This window comes from Microcaecilia unicolor, chromosome 4, assembly GCF_901765095.1.
Source record: "Microcaecilia unicolor chromosome 4, aMicUni1.1, whole genome shotgun sequence".
Lineage (NCBI taxonomy): Eukaryota > Metazoa > Chordata > Amphibia > Gymnophiona > Siphonopidae > Microcaecilia > Microcaecilia unicolor.
Window position 1 is genome coordinate 361,990,929 of NC_044034.1, and position 15,751 is coordinate 362,006,679.

A 15,751-nucleotide genomic window follows, 5' to 3' on the forward strand; every position below is an offset into this window, starting at 1 on the left:
CTCCCAGCAGGTAGGAAGAATGCAACCGGGGGGGGGTGGGGGGGGGGCTTGGAGGTGATGCGCTGGGGGGGGGGGGTGCGCAGTGGTGATCCACCACCGGTGGCAGCCGACTAGGAATGCCACTGCTTGCATAAATATATGTAAACATTTAAAATCACCCTCAACATAAATCCAAAAGCGTGGCACTGATTGAGAGTGTTCTTTATATCTGTTGGATTCTAGAAGCTCATAACTGATAAATGAGGAATCACCAAGGCTTCTGTAAGAGGCAACAGAGCATTTCGTTTAGGAGAATTCTTCCTTGGAAACCGCTGTCCATGCCTTGTCAATCTTTGTGGTCGGTGGCGGGTTCGGTCACTTCTCAAAACGTTGTTGACATCTTTGCATTAGTAGTGATACTTCTTGGCACTTGGCTCTGTACGCAGGCTGTAAAGAACAGACCATTAAAAAAAAACTCCAAACAGCCCAGAACACCGCAGCCAGACTCATTTTTGGAAAAACTAAATACGAAAGTGTGAAGCCCCTAAGAGAGAAACTGCACTGGCTCTCGCTGAAGAACGAATTGAGTTCGAGATTTGCACAACCGTTCACAAAATCATCCACGCAGACACCCCACTCTATATGTTAAATCTAGTGGATTTACCGCCAGAAACGCCAAAGATCAGCCCGCAAATTCCTCAACCTGAACTTCCCAGTTGTAAAGGAATTAAATATAAACAGTCATATGCCACTATTGCGTACAGAAGCACACAAATATGGAACGCATTACCCATGGCCCTGAAACCATGGGTAATCTAACCAACTTTCGCAAATCCTTGAAGACACATCTCTTCAACAAAGCCTACAAAAGCAATCCTCAATGAAACAAATCATTCCTTAAACCACTCATGTGCACCAAAAAAACACCTCTCACACTACCTTACCTACCACCTTTCCATCTAAATCCCCATTTACCTTCAGCCTATCATCGATTGTACTGTAATGATTACATCTTAACAACATTGTAAGCCACATTGAGCCTGCAAAAAGGTGGGATAATGTGGGGTACAAATGCAATAAATAATAATTTGCAGAAAATAAATATGAAGAGCCTTGTTCTGAAATTCTTCCTCTCTTCTCTTAACTGCAGCTGAAATGTTGTGGCGTTCAGAGCTACACGAACTGGACCTCCAGCGCTTACTGGACCGAGCACGGCTTCCCTCAGAGCTGCTGTGCTAACAGCAGTGACTGCCTCCCCCAGGACATGCACAACATTACAGTTGCAGCCACCAAAGTGTACCAGAAGGTTGTACTCATTGCACTGCATTGTGGTAATAAGTGAGAGAGAAAAGCAGAGTCAAAAGTTAACCACCTGTGTCCCAAGTAAAAAATGAGAAAGCAGGATGCTCTCTGTGCACTAAAAGCAGGAAGAGGGTGTTTCATCAAACTGTTTGACTTTTCAGGGTTGTTACGAGCTGGTGACTAGTTTTATGGAGACAAATATGGGGATCATCGCTGGAGTTGCCTTTGGGATTGCATTCTCACAGGTACAAAACCCACAAGGACCCCCCCTCCCCCTTATGTTCTTTCCGCTCATGTTGTTAAACTCAAGTGCTGCTGTTTTTAGGCTTCTCCTTAGCATTGGTTAGCTGAGCTTTTGCAATGTACACAATGAATGTACCAGAGATGTACATTTACTGTTTCCATAACATGTAGATGTTTCATTTATATTCATTGTGGATATACTGAAAACCTAATTAACTTGCGTGGTCCCCAAGGACAGACCTGAGAATAGTTCCCTAGTCATGGGCAGAGTCTGGACGGAGCATGGGCAAAGCCCCAGTTACGTGCGTCAATTCTAGAATCCTCAGTGTGTAATTAAACTCTGGAATTTGTTGCCAGAGAATGTAGTAAAAGCAGTTAGCTTAGCAGGGTTTAAAAAAAGTTTTGGATAATTTCCTAAAAGAAAAGTCCATAAGCCATTATTAAGATGGACCTGGGGAAACTAGCATGTTCTGGAATCTTGCCAGGTACTTGTGACCTGGATTGGAAATAGGATACTGGGCTTTGATGGACCTTTGCTCTGTCCCAGTATGGCAACGCTTATGTTCCCCTCCCTTACCCCTTCCATCAGCAAATGATAACGTTTTGATTTGTATTTTATGCATCTTTAGGGTCTGCTATATTTTAGCAAATGAGTATCTTGATAGAAAGCAGCTGGTTCTGCCGCTGGGTCAGAGAGGTTGATGTAAACCAGTGCTTTCTTACATCAGTGGTTCTCAACCCAGTTCGGGGGGGGGGGTGGGGGGGCAGGCAGCCACAGGATAGCTACAGCACTTACGCGTGAAATAGATTTACATATATTAAAAAGTAGAGCATGCAAATATGTCATGCATATTCTTTGTGGATATCCTAAAAACTGGGTGTGTCTTGAGGACTAGGCTGAGAACTACTGCCTTAAATGAAGCCTTAGCAAATCTGTAATTGGATATCTGTTTAATTTTGTGTATCAGACTTGTTGTATTCCATCTTTCTGTGTGCAGATCTCTCATGTAAGTAATATATAACTTACATACTTTGTCAAAACTAACTTGCATATTTGACAGGGCCACGCTTCTGGGTGTGAGCCAATCAGAACTGAGGATCTGCCCAAGCCACACCCATTCCCCACTCCGCATGTGGGGGTCACAGCCCTGAGATTCCCTACTCCTTTTGTATAGAACTGCCCCAAATCTCACCCCTTGACATCACAGGAAGTGATTTCATGTCTGCACAGGCCGCACCCCATTTTCAACATAGTGGCGAGTAGTGGATGGCTCCATGGCATCCTGTTTCACAATACTTGCTGCCATCTTGGATGGGTCATGTGATGGGAAGTGACGTCAATCGTTACATTATGTCGGACATCGCTCCCTGCAGCCTGGAAAGAGCATGCAGGGTTTTTTTTTTCCTCTTAAACCATTTTTTTAAATTTATTTTTTCAAACACAGGGCACTGACTTTTTTTTTTGTCTGATTTTTATCTCAGGATCAAAAGGGACATACTCTCTTGCCATAGTTGTGCTAGCAAAATGTTTGTGCGACTGCCTTAGAAGGCTTTTTGAAGCAGTGCTTTGAGAACACATCGTGTTATCTCAGTAGCGAAACGATATGCCTTGTCTTTAAAAAGCTTTTTGCTTAACCAAATGCTGTTTCTCGGTGATCGCCTCTCCGTCAGATGCGTAGCCCACATATGCTTCACCTGGAAGTGCTCGGAGGAGCTTTGTGCACTACAGGGTAACATGTACATCTTCATAGCCTCTTTTAAAACAGTACATACCCGTCTAGAGCTGTACAATCTCCTGGATGCTTTACAACAGCGTTGTCTTTATCGTAATACAGACTGATTTTTTTGTGAGCAAAGAGGGGTGGTGAGTGGGGATCCTCCCTTAGTTTATTTAGGTGAATTAATGAGTAAGATCCTTAAGGGTGAACATACCGCAGAGTTTCTCGGCTGACCCCAAAACATACATGGCTATAGATTATCCAATGGGGAGACCTGGCTGAAGGTAAAAGGAACCATGCTTAACCGCGGCTGTGAGAAAATAAATTTTTGTGGTCTAAAGGAGCTAGTTTTGGATTACAATCCACAGGTGCCTGCGGCTGAACAGAAAAACATAACTATTCAGCAAAAAAGGGTTGTCGGGAACAAAGCCCAATGACGATATGGAGAGCCACATACTTCAGGCACAGGCGGCTCCTTGTGACTCTGGGCAAGTCACTTAACCCTCCATTGCCCCATGTAAGCCGCATAGAGCCTGCCATGAGTGGGAAAGCGCAGGGTACAAATGTAACAAAAATAAAATAGATACTATTGGAGATTCTACATGGAATGTTGCTATTCCACTAGCAACATTCCATGTACAAGGCTGCGCAGGCTTCTGTTTCTGTGAGTCTGACGTCCTGCACATTCGTGCAGGACGTCAGACTCGCAGAAGCCTGCGCGGGCAACATTGGTGATCTGCAAGGGCCGACTTCTACATGGAATGTTGCTAGTGGAATAGCAACATTCCATGTAGAATCTCAAATAGTAGCAACAGTGGAGGAGTGGCCTAGTGGTTAGCGTGGTGGACTTTGGTCCTGGGGAACTGAGGAACTGAGTTGGATTCCCACTTCAGGCACAGGCAGCTCCTTGTGACTCTGGGCAAGTCACTTAACCCTCCATTGCCCCATGTAAGCCGCATTGAGCCTGCCAAGAGTGGGAAAGCGCGGGGTAAAAATATAACAAAAATAAAATAGATACTATTGGAGATTCTACATGGAATGTTGCTACTATTGGAGATTCTACATGGAATGTTGCTACTATTGGAGATTCTACATGGAATGTTGCTATTCCACTAGCAACATTCCATGTACAAGGCTGCGCAGGCTTCTGTTTCTGTGAGTCTGACGTCCTGCACGTTCGTGCAGGACGTCAGACTCGCAGAAGCCTGCGCGGCCACATTGGTGATCTGCAAGGGCCGACTTCTACATGGAATGTTGCTAGTGGAATAGCAACATTCCATGTAGAATCTCAAATAGTAGCAACAGTGGAGGAGTGGCCTAGTGGTTAGGGTGGTGGACTTTGGTCCTGAGGAACTGAGTTCGATTCCCACTTCAGGCACAGGCAGCTCCTTGTGACTCTGGGCAAGTCACTTAACCCTCCATTGCCCCATGTAAGCCGCATTGAGCCTGCCAAGAGTGGGAAAGCACAGGGTACAAATGAATGCGGAAGGTGCCATATTTCCTACTTCCCTTCCTGTAGGGGCAGAGTGCAGCTGCTACTGTGGTTCATTATGGTAACCAGCTTTTGGCAGGAGGGGAGGGGTCAGCTTGCCCTGGACATGTCTTGAATGCTATGAGAGGGGGGGGGAGGGGCTGCGATTCAAAGTCTTCATTCTGAAACAGATACAACCCTAGTGCTTCATGCATTCTTTTAAAGCCCTTTTAAAATCCAGAAAGAGAGAAAGCAGTATGAAACCTGTCTGTGCTGTAATAAGGGGGTTTCAGACAGTGTAAAATGACCCCCCCCCCCAAAGAAAAAGGAAGGGGAAATGGGCAAATCTCTGCCTTTTTACATCTTTTTTGCTTGGTGGTCTATATACTGGCAGGAGTTCTCGGATCAGCTGTACTTTACAGACTCTACGCAAGGGATGAGGGGGAAAAGCAGGCTATGCACACAATGGGACAGGAAATTAGTTACCAAGCTTTGAAACAAGAGACACATTGTTTGTTTAAACAAAAGCTTTTTAAGACTGCCTCTCTGAAGCCTAAAATGTCCTTTTCCTGAGAGAAAGCAGTCAGCCATCACACACACAGAAAAGAAAAAAAATGATTTTTATTTTGCAGTTTATTCCACACTGCCTGCTTTCTTTTTCACATGGAGTGAGGAGGCGAGGGGAGAGGGAGGGGAGGGTATGGGGTTATACTTCCTACAGAGAGGCAATCGCTGAGAAACAGTTTGGTTAAACAAAAAGCTTTTTAAGGACAGGGCATGTCTTTTCGCTCCTGAGAATGCACTGTGAAGTTCTCAAAGCACTGCTTAAAAAAGTCTTAAGACGGTCATACAAACTTGATGACACAAGTTCAGCTGTTCTTCTCTCGCTAGGAGAGAGTATCCCTTTTGTTTCTGGGAGAAAAGCAGACAGTGGATCTCGCACAGGAAAAAAATAAAATAAATCTGCACCCTGTGTTTGAAAAAAATGCCTTAAAAAAAAAAACAGTTTAATGGGTTGGGACAAATAAACTGCTTACACTGCAGGGGGCGGGGTCTGATGAGATGTAATGATCATCACTTCCTATGACGTCACCCATCCAAGATGGCCACGAGTAGTGTGAAACAAGAAGTGCCATGGGGTGTCCGCAAGGAGGTTTGATTCACAGGAGATGGCAGGAGTGTTCTTGGTCCACTATCTGGCCTGAAGCCAATATGCGGTGCTTGTCAACATATCAGTTACATTGTTTTGAGTGTACCGAGATGATGGCGGCTGCATTAGGGAGAATTAAAATCTCCTTGGGTGGAATGGTTTCAGCCTTGTGTTGTTATGCCATTGTCCCGTTCCGGGTCCTTACCTGTGCTCCCGCGGCGGGGAGCGATGATCGACGGGGGCCGCGGGCTCCAGTGCGGCAGAGACAAGCCGCCGACGGGGCCAGCGCTTCCGCGGGTCGGCCCGAGGCTGGCGACCCGCGGGAGCGAACGCCGGCCTCAGGGAAGGGAAGGCGCCGGCCAAGATGGCGGCGTCGTCGTCTCCCCGGCCAGAGCGAACCAGCGAGCAAGTCCCGCCCACTCGCGCCGGATTGGCGCATGGAAGGAGGAACTCCGCCTGCGAGGCAGGTCCACCTATCCAGGCCCTCCTGGCCTGTCAGGGCTGAAGGGATTGGCTCCTCTCCAGGGAGGGGATGGACTGGCGGGGGATTTAAACCCCAGAACAAGAAGGGCTCAGCGCTTCCGTTTCTATTGTCAGGAGCCGACACAGTGAAGTATGGAGCGTTGCCCTTCAGAGACTGTGTTCCTCTTCCAGCTAGCCGTCCTTGCTAGCCACCTTCAAAGACTGCGTCCTCTTCCAGCTAGCCGTCCTTGCTAGCCACCTTCGGAGACTGTGTTCCTCTTCCAGCTAGCCGTCCTTGCTAGCCACCTTCAAAGACTGCGTCCTCTTCCAGCTAGCCGTCCTTGCTAGCCACCTTCGGAGACTGTTCCTCTTCCAGCTAGCCGTCCCGGCTAGCCACCTTCAGAGACCGTGTTCCTCTTCAAGCTAACCGTCCTTGCTAGCCACCTTCAGAGACGGTGTCCTCTTCCAGCTAGCCGTCCTTGCTAGCCACCTTCGGAGACTGTTCCTCTTCCAGCTAGCCGTCCTTGCTAGCCACCTTCAGAGACTGTGTTCCTCTTCCAGCTAGCCGTCCTTGCTAGCCACCTTCAGAGACCATGTTCCTCTTCAAGCTAGCCGTCCTTGCTAGCCCCTTCAGAGACTGTGTCCTCTTCCAGCTAGCCGTCCTTGCTAGCCATCCTCAGTGATTGCATTCCTTTTCTGCGCTAGCCGTCCTTGCTAGTTGCCCTTCCGAGACTGTGTTGCTGACTACCCCGCCAGGCCGGCCGTCACCCCGCGGTTCCAGCAGTCCTGCTGGCCGCCTGCAGCTGGGGGCTCAACCCTCGGTGAACGGCGGTCGCCGCGGGTGAAGATTCGGGGTGCACGGCGGTCCTCTGAGGTCTTGCGGGCCTCCGGGAACCTAAGGGCTCACCAATAACCGAAACAGGACAGCCATCTCCTGTTAATCAAAACGGTGTCCACTATTTGCTGCCATCTTGAAAAGGGTGTGGCTTAGGCAGAGTGATAATACTGTTGTCCTCCCAGGCCCTCGGCCACCTCCTTTTTTTTTTTTACATACACAGCACCGATGAAACCCGTCCTAAGTGCGTCTCTTTCCTTTTGCCAGTGTAGCTTCATGTAACCATTTTCATATGACATCACTGGCTCGGTCAAACTGCTTTTACCCACCTATAAGTGTATTCGTTCTGCAGCAACTCATGACTTATTATCCTCTTTATCCCACCCTTACCCCGGACCTCCATTAGACTAGTAAATCACCCCAGTGCCGTAGCGAGGGTGCCTGACACCCGGGGCGGGTCGCCGCTGCGCACCCCCCCCCCCCCCCCCCACGAAACGCACCCTTACCTTGCAGTGGGGGGCAGGCGGGAGGGCCGATCCACCCCCAGTGCACGTCACTGGGAGCTGCGTCGGCTCTGCTGCTTCCCTGCTTTCTCTGCCCCGGAACAGGAAGTAACCGCGTGCATCCGGGGTGGACTGCCCCACCCCCCCCTTCCTACGCCACTGAATCACCCTAAACTGGACTGTTTCCCTCCAATTCAAGGTTCTGTTCTTTCTGCCTTACTGTGCCCCATACCTGGAATAAACTACTGAATTGATACGTCATGTTCCCTCTCTGGCCCCTACTCAAATTATCCTAAAATCCCATCTCATTCCCTTATTCTTCTGTTCTCATCCATGTTTTTTAACTATGTCCCATAGCAAATGGTGCTAATTAATTCATATTTGTTCTTTGAGCGGAATCGATTGTCAGCAAGACCTCTTCTGGCACTGTCTACAAGGCACTGTAGAAATTAGTAAGAAGCCAAAGACCAAATTTGGATTGAATCCAGGGGCTCTCCAGCATTTGATACCAGAGCTGCTGAGCCAGCCCATGTGTGTGTTCAGATACACAAGTGGATGAAGTTAATGATATCAGAACCAGCGTTGCCAGGTGGGTGGTTTTCCGCAACCCGCCGCGGGAAACTTTTGCCCGCGGCGAGTTGCGTTTTTTGGGCTGGTTTTATTTTTTTTCTGCGGGTTTTGGGGCGGTTTTTTCGGCCGGCGGGGGTGGGGCTAATGGCGACAGAGGTGGGGTTTGTGATGTTTGGGCGGGGTTTGCCGACGTTTTGGACGGGGCGATGACGGTGGGGGCGGGGTTGATGACAGAAGGGGTGGGGCTGATGGGGGCGGGGTGATGATGGAAGGGGCGGGGTTGATGGCGGGGGTGGGGGTGATGACGGAAGGGGCGGGGTGATGACGTCGGGGGTGGGGTGTGTGCGGTTTTTGGGCAGGTTTTGGGCTGTTTTGTGTGGGAATTTTTTTTTTTTTTTTATATGGCAACCCTGATCAGAACAGAAAAGGCTATTGCCTATGCAGAGATTTGTGCAGTTTACAGGATATCCAATAGACTCCTGCTGTCGTGCAATTTTTAATCGGTGCTTTTGAGGAATTTCCAGATCCTTGTGAATTTCGTTCCAGGGGAGGAATCTTCAGAGAGAATTCCATCTGACCCTCCCCTTCCTCCAGCTAGGAATGAATCTCATGAGGATATTTCATCCCCAGGTTTTGTTACACATGTCCTGAGACTATTACAGGAATGGAGTAGTACTTAGACCTGATGTTGTTGGCCCCTTGAAGCTCACGGAGGTTCAAAAGCCTCGCTAGTAATTCCTATCCGTTACATTTTTGCACGAGCAAAAAATGTTTCCTGTGGCAACCAGTTTTCAAGTATACTTTAGACTCAAAAGTATGAAGTTCAATAAACTACAGATTTTGATGAAGTTGAAATGTGCAGAAAATTGTCCAGTATGCATCCTGGAAATGACACCAAAGTGCTAGGTTTTTTTGAGCAGCGTGTTCCAGGGAGTTATCTGCCAGAAATACAGTTCAACAACTTTATACGGTACAGTATATGCAGGGTCAGCCCAGTGGTATCTGGATGAACTTATGTGCCTTCACCCCCCCTCCCCCAGGGGCAGCTCAAGGCCTTCTCTCTCAACTTCCCCTCCTAAAGGTGGCCGGAATCTCTGCTTTCCCTTTCCCTATACCCTCTCACGGGTCCAGTATCTCTGCTTCAACACCCCCCCCCCCCCCAGGTCCAGCATGGGACCTTTCAGTGGAGGCCTGGATGAACCTATAGCCATGTGCCTCCACCCTCCAGGGGCAGCTCAAGGCCCTATCTCTCACCACCTTCCCTATAACCTCTCCCGATAGCATCTCTGCTTCCACCCCCCCCCCCCCCCCCCCCGGGTCCAGCATGGGATCTTTCAGTAAAGGCCTGCACTCATGTGTCCCACCCTCACAGATTCATTTTCTGTCAGGGGAGGGTGAGACACCACAGCACTTGAGCATGTATGGTCTTCTACTAAAAGGTCCCATACCATTTCTGAGTACCTTTTGGAGTGGCAAGAAAGAAGGGAGGCCACTCTACTGCTGTGATTTGCATATAATGAAAGCAATGTATGTATATTCATTATAGATGTCCTGAAAACCTGGTTGGATCTATGCGTCTCAAGGACTGATCTAGATGAACCATCATGCCTGTGTAAAAGATAGTCTAGGAAAAGTCATACTCTTATCCAGACGACTTATCTGCTCAGTGACTTCCACATTAAGGAATTGTCATGTGCTAGCACAGAGGTGGGCAGCTTTATATAAGTACATAAGTATTGCCATACTGGGAAAGACCAAAGGTCCATCAAGCCCAGCATCCGGTTTCCAACAGTGGCCAATCCAGATCACAAATACCTGGCAAGATCCCAAAAAAGTACAAAACATTTTATACTGCTTATTTCAGAAATAGTGGATTTTCCCCCAAGTCCATTTAATAACGGTCTATGGACTTTTCCTTTAGGAAGCCGTCCAAACCTTTTTTAAACTCCGCTAAGCTAACCGCCTTTACCACATTCTCTGGCAACGAATTCCAGAGTTTAATTACACGTTGAGTGAAGAAAAAGTTTCTCCGATTCGTTTTAAATTTACTACATTGTAGCTTCATCACATGCCCCCTAGTCCTAGTATTTTTGAAAACGTGAACAACCTTGAGGGCCACAACCCAGGTGGGTTTTCAGGATTTCCCCATTGAATGTGCATGAGAGAGGTTTACATAAACTGCCTCATTTTGTATACAGATCTTTCCTATGCATATTTATTTATTTATTATTACATTTGTACCCCGCGCTTTCCCACTCAAAGCAGGTTCAATGCGGCTTACATAATAATATGGATTACAGAGTATTGATAGAGAAAATATTAATTAATTATAGCAGAGTAATAAAAAGAGGTAGGTAGAGAAGGGGAAGGGTGAAGGGAGTATGAGAGGTATGAGCAAGGGGTATAGTCATTGGTGGGTATCCTAAAAAACCTGACTGGTTTGGGTGTGCCTCAGGGGACTGGCTTGAGAACCACTGCTCTGAGCCTGTGACCCCGGGGTAAGTGTGATGTGAAATTGCTTTTCCATCTTCTCCTGGAGGCAATAGCCAGCCAGTCGGGTTTCCAGGATTACTGCAGTAAATAGGCCTGAGGCCTTGCATATATTGGAAAACCCATTGCACACAAATTAATCTTAGACATTTGTAGTATTCTTGAAAATTAGCAACTAGGTGTACCTCCAAGAGAGGGTTAAATAGCATTACTGCACATGTACAAGCTGTCATCCAGCCCTGGTTTCTCTGTCCCTCCCGGTCAGCGTGGAGGTTGCTTATAAGTGTTCATATCTGTTTTGTGTCTTGCACAGCTGATTGGAATGCTGCTGGCTTGCTGCCTCTCCCGGTTCATCACTGCCAATCAGTATGAGATGGTGTAGCAGGTGGGTATCCCTCATCCTGAGTCCTTCTATCTCTGCTCCGTGGTTATGGTCAGCCTTTTGGGGTTTTGTTTTGTTTTTTGACAGATTAACTTGCTTAGATTGTTGGTCTTAAATCTCAGTAATGTGGTGTCAGAGGGGGGGGGGGGGGGGGGGGGGGGGGGAAACAGCAAATGGGAAAGGCCTTGCGTGGAGCGATGGATCTAAGGACCAGGAGACCTGAATTCCAGTTCTATTATTCCTGGTTGCTGTGATTGAGTCACTTTATCTCCCGTTTCTTCAGGTGTCAGCTTGGACTAAACTGTTCAGGGAAGAGATTTCTTGCATCTGTTCGCAGCCCGTTGTGCAATTCCCTGATGTAGAGGAACGTAAAAATGAAAATCTTTTTTCCACCCAGTTGTTGATAATCATACTTTGATATACCACAAAGTCAAAATGGTCTAAGTGATTTACAATATAAAAATAGAATAAAATGCAATTTTAAGAAGCACAATAAAACACAAAAGGGAAAAATTGCGAATTCAAGCTAAAAGTAGTGTTAATCGAAGAAGGGGAGAAATAATTGAAAGGGAAGCTGGATTTATAAGACAAGCTAGTGTAACCACGTAATGGAAATACTACAAATGGAAACTTGATGCCACTTGCAGACAATTGGCTTATGTTGCTGGTCTGACAGGCAGATGATCAAAAGCCCCGCGCTGTTCCAAACAGCACTCTAAAATAGCGCTGGAACAGCGGGGGGGGGGGGGGGGCGCTATTAGACCTATGATCAGAGATAATGCATGCAAATTTAAGCAGCGCAATTATCTCTGATCATGGGGTAGAAGTGCGGGAGAATTGTGCCTGAGCATGCGCTCAGCACAATCCTCCCGCACTTGTTTGACAGGTCTGGGCTGGAGACCAATGAAAGAGAAGGGCGCCCATCTTTAAATCGGAAGAGTGGAGGAGTGGCCTAGTGGTTAGGGTGGTGGACTTTGGTCCTGGGGAACTGAGTTAGATTCCCACTTCAGGCACAGGCAGCTCCTTGTGACTCTGGGCAAGTCACTTAACCCTCCATTGCCCCGTGTAAGCCACATTGAGCCTGCCATGAGTGGGAAAGCGCGGGGTACAAATGTAACAAAAATAAAATAGATACTATTGGAGATTCTACATGGAATGTTGCTATTCCACTAGCAACATTCCATGTAGAAGGCTGCGCTGGCTTCTGTTTCTGTGAGTCTGACGTCCTGCACGTCAGACTCACAGAAGCAGAAGCCTGCGCGGCCACATTGGTGATCTGCAAGGGCCGACTTCTACATGGAATGTTGTTAGTGGTTAGTGGAGTAGCAACATTCCATGTAGAATCTCAAATCGTAGCAACAGTGCAGGAGTGGCCTAGTGGTTAGGGTGGTGGACTTTGGTCCTGGGGAACTGAGGAACTGAGTTCGATTCCCACTTCAGGCACAGGCAGCTCCTTGTGACTCTGGGCAAGTCACTTAACCCTCCATTGCCCCATGTAAGCCGCATTGAGCCTGCCATGAGTGGGAAAGCGCAGGGTACAAATGTAACAAAAAAAAAACAAAAAAGATGGACGTCCTCAACTGCCCTGTTGCAAGGACGGCCAAATTTCAAGGGGGTGTCGGAGGTATAGTGACGGGGCAGTTGAAGGACGTCCAAAATTTGGACGTGTCTGCAATGGGCAGTTAAGGACGTCCAAAATTGGATGTTTCTATGAGAAAGACATCTTTCTCTTAGAAACATCCAATTTTGGACGACCTTAACTGCCCATTGCCGAAACGGCGAAAATTTGGACATCCTCAGCTGCCCTGTCATAGAACCGTCCAAATTTTGGACGTCCTCAACTGGCCTCGCTTGCAGGTTTGCTGTAGGGGGGAATGGGGGCCTGCCAGCGTGCAAATGCATGCTGGACAGGGCTCACCATTCCTTCCCAATGATCTGCAAACCCTAACGCCAGCTCGAAGCTGGCGTAGGGTTTGTCGCGGCCAGTGACCCAATCTTTGGCGCGCTGGACGCTGATCATTGGGGATGAATGCGGTAAGCACTGATTAGCATGCATTTGCATGCCACTTGTGATCAGAGCCCTCGAGCGCGTTTTCACGCGCTCGAGGGCTCTGATCATGGGGCAAACGCTGGCGCTAACAGCTTCTAGTGCCGGCGTTTGCTTTTGATCATCTGCCTGTGAATTACTAAAACACCCTAAATTAAGGGAGGTACACTAAATACAGCAAATAGTAATAACCCACCCTAAAAAAGTGAACTGTAAAAAAAATGCTATGCAAAATAAATCAAAATTGCAATAAAGTGAAATAGTGGGAATTCATCAGTAAGGACTCGCCCGAGAGCTAAACATGAAATTGCCAAAATACAAGGCCATTCGATGTGCTCTCCTTACATCACTGAAATTTCCACATACAAATCAAGAAGTCTGTGAAAAGTGTCCATAATTCAAAAACTCTTTACAATTTTAATATCAAAAAGTATGATGTCAAATCCAAATGTCAGCTCATCGTACTAACAAATGCAGAACTTCAAAAAATTAGATGCATAGTGTATATAAGGCAAAAAGGTAAAACCGCTTATCTGAACAAAACAAGGGGGAATGCTGGTGTGCTAAAAAATAATCTGGTAAACAGAAATTTATCAGGTAAATGCACTGATACAAAACTCTGTGCCCTTGTGTCCTGACTCATCTGTATCAAGTTACATAGTAACATAGTAGATGACGGCAGAAAAAGACCTGCACGGTCCATCCAGTCTGCCCAACAAGATAAACTCGTATGTGCTACTTTTTGTGTATACCCTACCTTGATTTGTACCTGTCCTTTTCAGGGCACAGACCATATAAGTGCCCAGCACTATCCCCGCCTCCCAACCACCAGCTCTGGCACAGACCGTATAAGTCTGGCCAGCCCTATCCCCGCCTCCCAACCACAAACCCCGCCTCCCACCACCAGCTCTGGCACAGACCGTATAAGTTTGGCCAGCCCTATCCCCGCCTCCCAACCACCAACCCCGCCTCTCACCACCAGCTCTGGCACAGACCGTATAAGTCTGGCCAGCCCTATCCCCGCCTCCCAACCACCAGCCCCGCCTCCCACCACCGGCTCTGGCACAGACCATATAAGTCTGCCCAGCACTATCCCCACCTCCCAACCACCAGTCCTGCCTCCCACCACCGGTTCTGGCACAGACCGTATAAGTCTGCCCAGCACTATCCCCGCCTCCCAACCACCAGTCCTGCCTCCCACCACCGGTTCTGGCACAGACCGTATAAGTCTGCCCAGCACTATGCCCGCCTCCCAACCACCAGTCCTGCCTCCCACCACCGGTTCTGGCACAGACCGTATAAGTCTGCCCAGCACCATCCCCTCCTCTCTTCATTTTATTTTTCTGTTATTTGGATTTGTACAGAATAATTTTTAGAAGTAGTTCTGTTTTTCTGCGGATAGATTATATGACCTCTAAAGCAAGGGTGCTCAACCCAGCCAGTCTGGTTTCCAGGAAGATACACCATGAACGTGGCACGAGACTAACACACCACTGCGTCAGTTGTATGCAGATCTTTTGTATGGATGTCCTGAAAACCAGACTGAGTGAAGAACCCCCTCCCCCCCCCCCCCCCCCCCCCGCTTTTATTCCACAACTGTCCGAATAAAGGTGCACCAGCAGTAAAGCACGACTTTTTGAATTTCCGTTTCGTACTGTGATGGGCTTCCATCTTTAAAATTCCATAAGCCAAACAAGTTATGGGTCAGTGATCTCTCTGGAGCTCTGGGTGCTTATCTGGTGGTCCCTAAGAGGGTTAGAAGCACTACAACATGACATGCAGGCTTGAATCCTTAAATTCCAGCGATGTTATATCAGTGTTGTCTGAAGTTAAATGCATCAATAGTTAGGACTTAATTCCTTAGTCCTAGCATAATGCCCCAGATTGAGTACAGGGTTGCAAAGCAGGAGGAAAATGGGGTAAGAGAACAGTCAGTCGTTTGACACGCTGCCAATTACTGACTTTTCTGAACCAACTTTTTTTTTGTGTCTGTGGTAACTTGTGTCTTTTGTTTCCCCTCCCCCCACCCTCTCTACAGGGATATGAGCCGCGGAGCCTGTTCGGTCCAGGGGCTGATACACTATAGGAATCATCTCAGAGAATGTTTGAGCACATAACGTCCGCATCGCTCCATTTTTCCACACACTACCATTTGTAGCGTGACCGTCCCCGTCCCCCCCCACCCTTGACACGGAGCCCGTGCCTGCGTGCTCCGTGCAACGGCACTTTGTATTTTCTTGGTCAGACTAGCGTTGCATTGTTACAAAGGTTTTACCCCCCTCCCTCCCTCCCATTAACAGCATCGCCCCAGCTGTGCATGCAGTGACAGGCTGGCGCTGTTCTTTCACCAGAGTTAATAAATGTTAACGCACGTTTATATATAAACTAGTATATGGGAACTAGAGCCTCTTTCTATATTTTGTTACTACTGTTCCTTTATTTTCTAATGACTTTGCAGAGGTTTTTGCTGTCCCCCACACTGAAGAATGAGCTCTGTGTCATGTCACCAAAATACTTGAAAACTGAATGTCATAACAAAATTTTTTATCCCTGGTTTCAGATCACAACTTGACCTTATTCTGTTGTATGCCTTGGTGCT

The 15,751-nt window shown here is 47.6% G+C and overlaps 1 pseudogene; it reads left to right on the top strand.

Moving 5' to 3' along the window:
• LOC115469745 overlaps positions 1-15,499 on the top strand; it is a 52,941-nt pseudogene extending 37,442 nt beyond the window's left edge.
• The last annotated feature ends 252 nt before the right edge of the window (positions 15,500-15,751 follow it).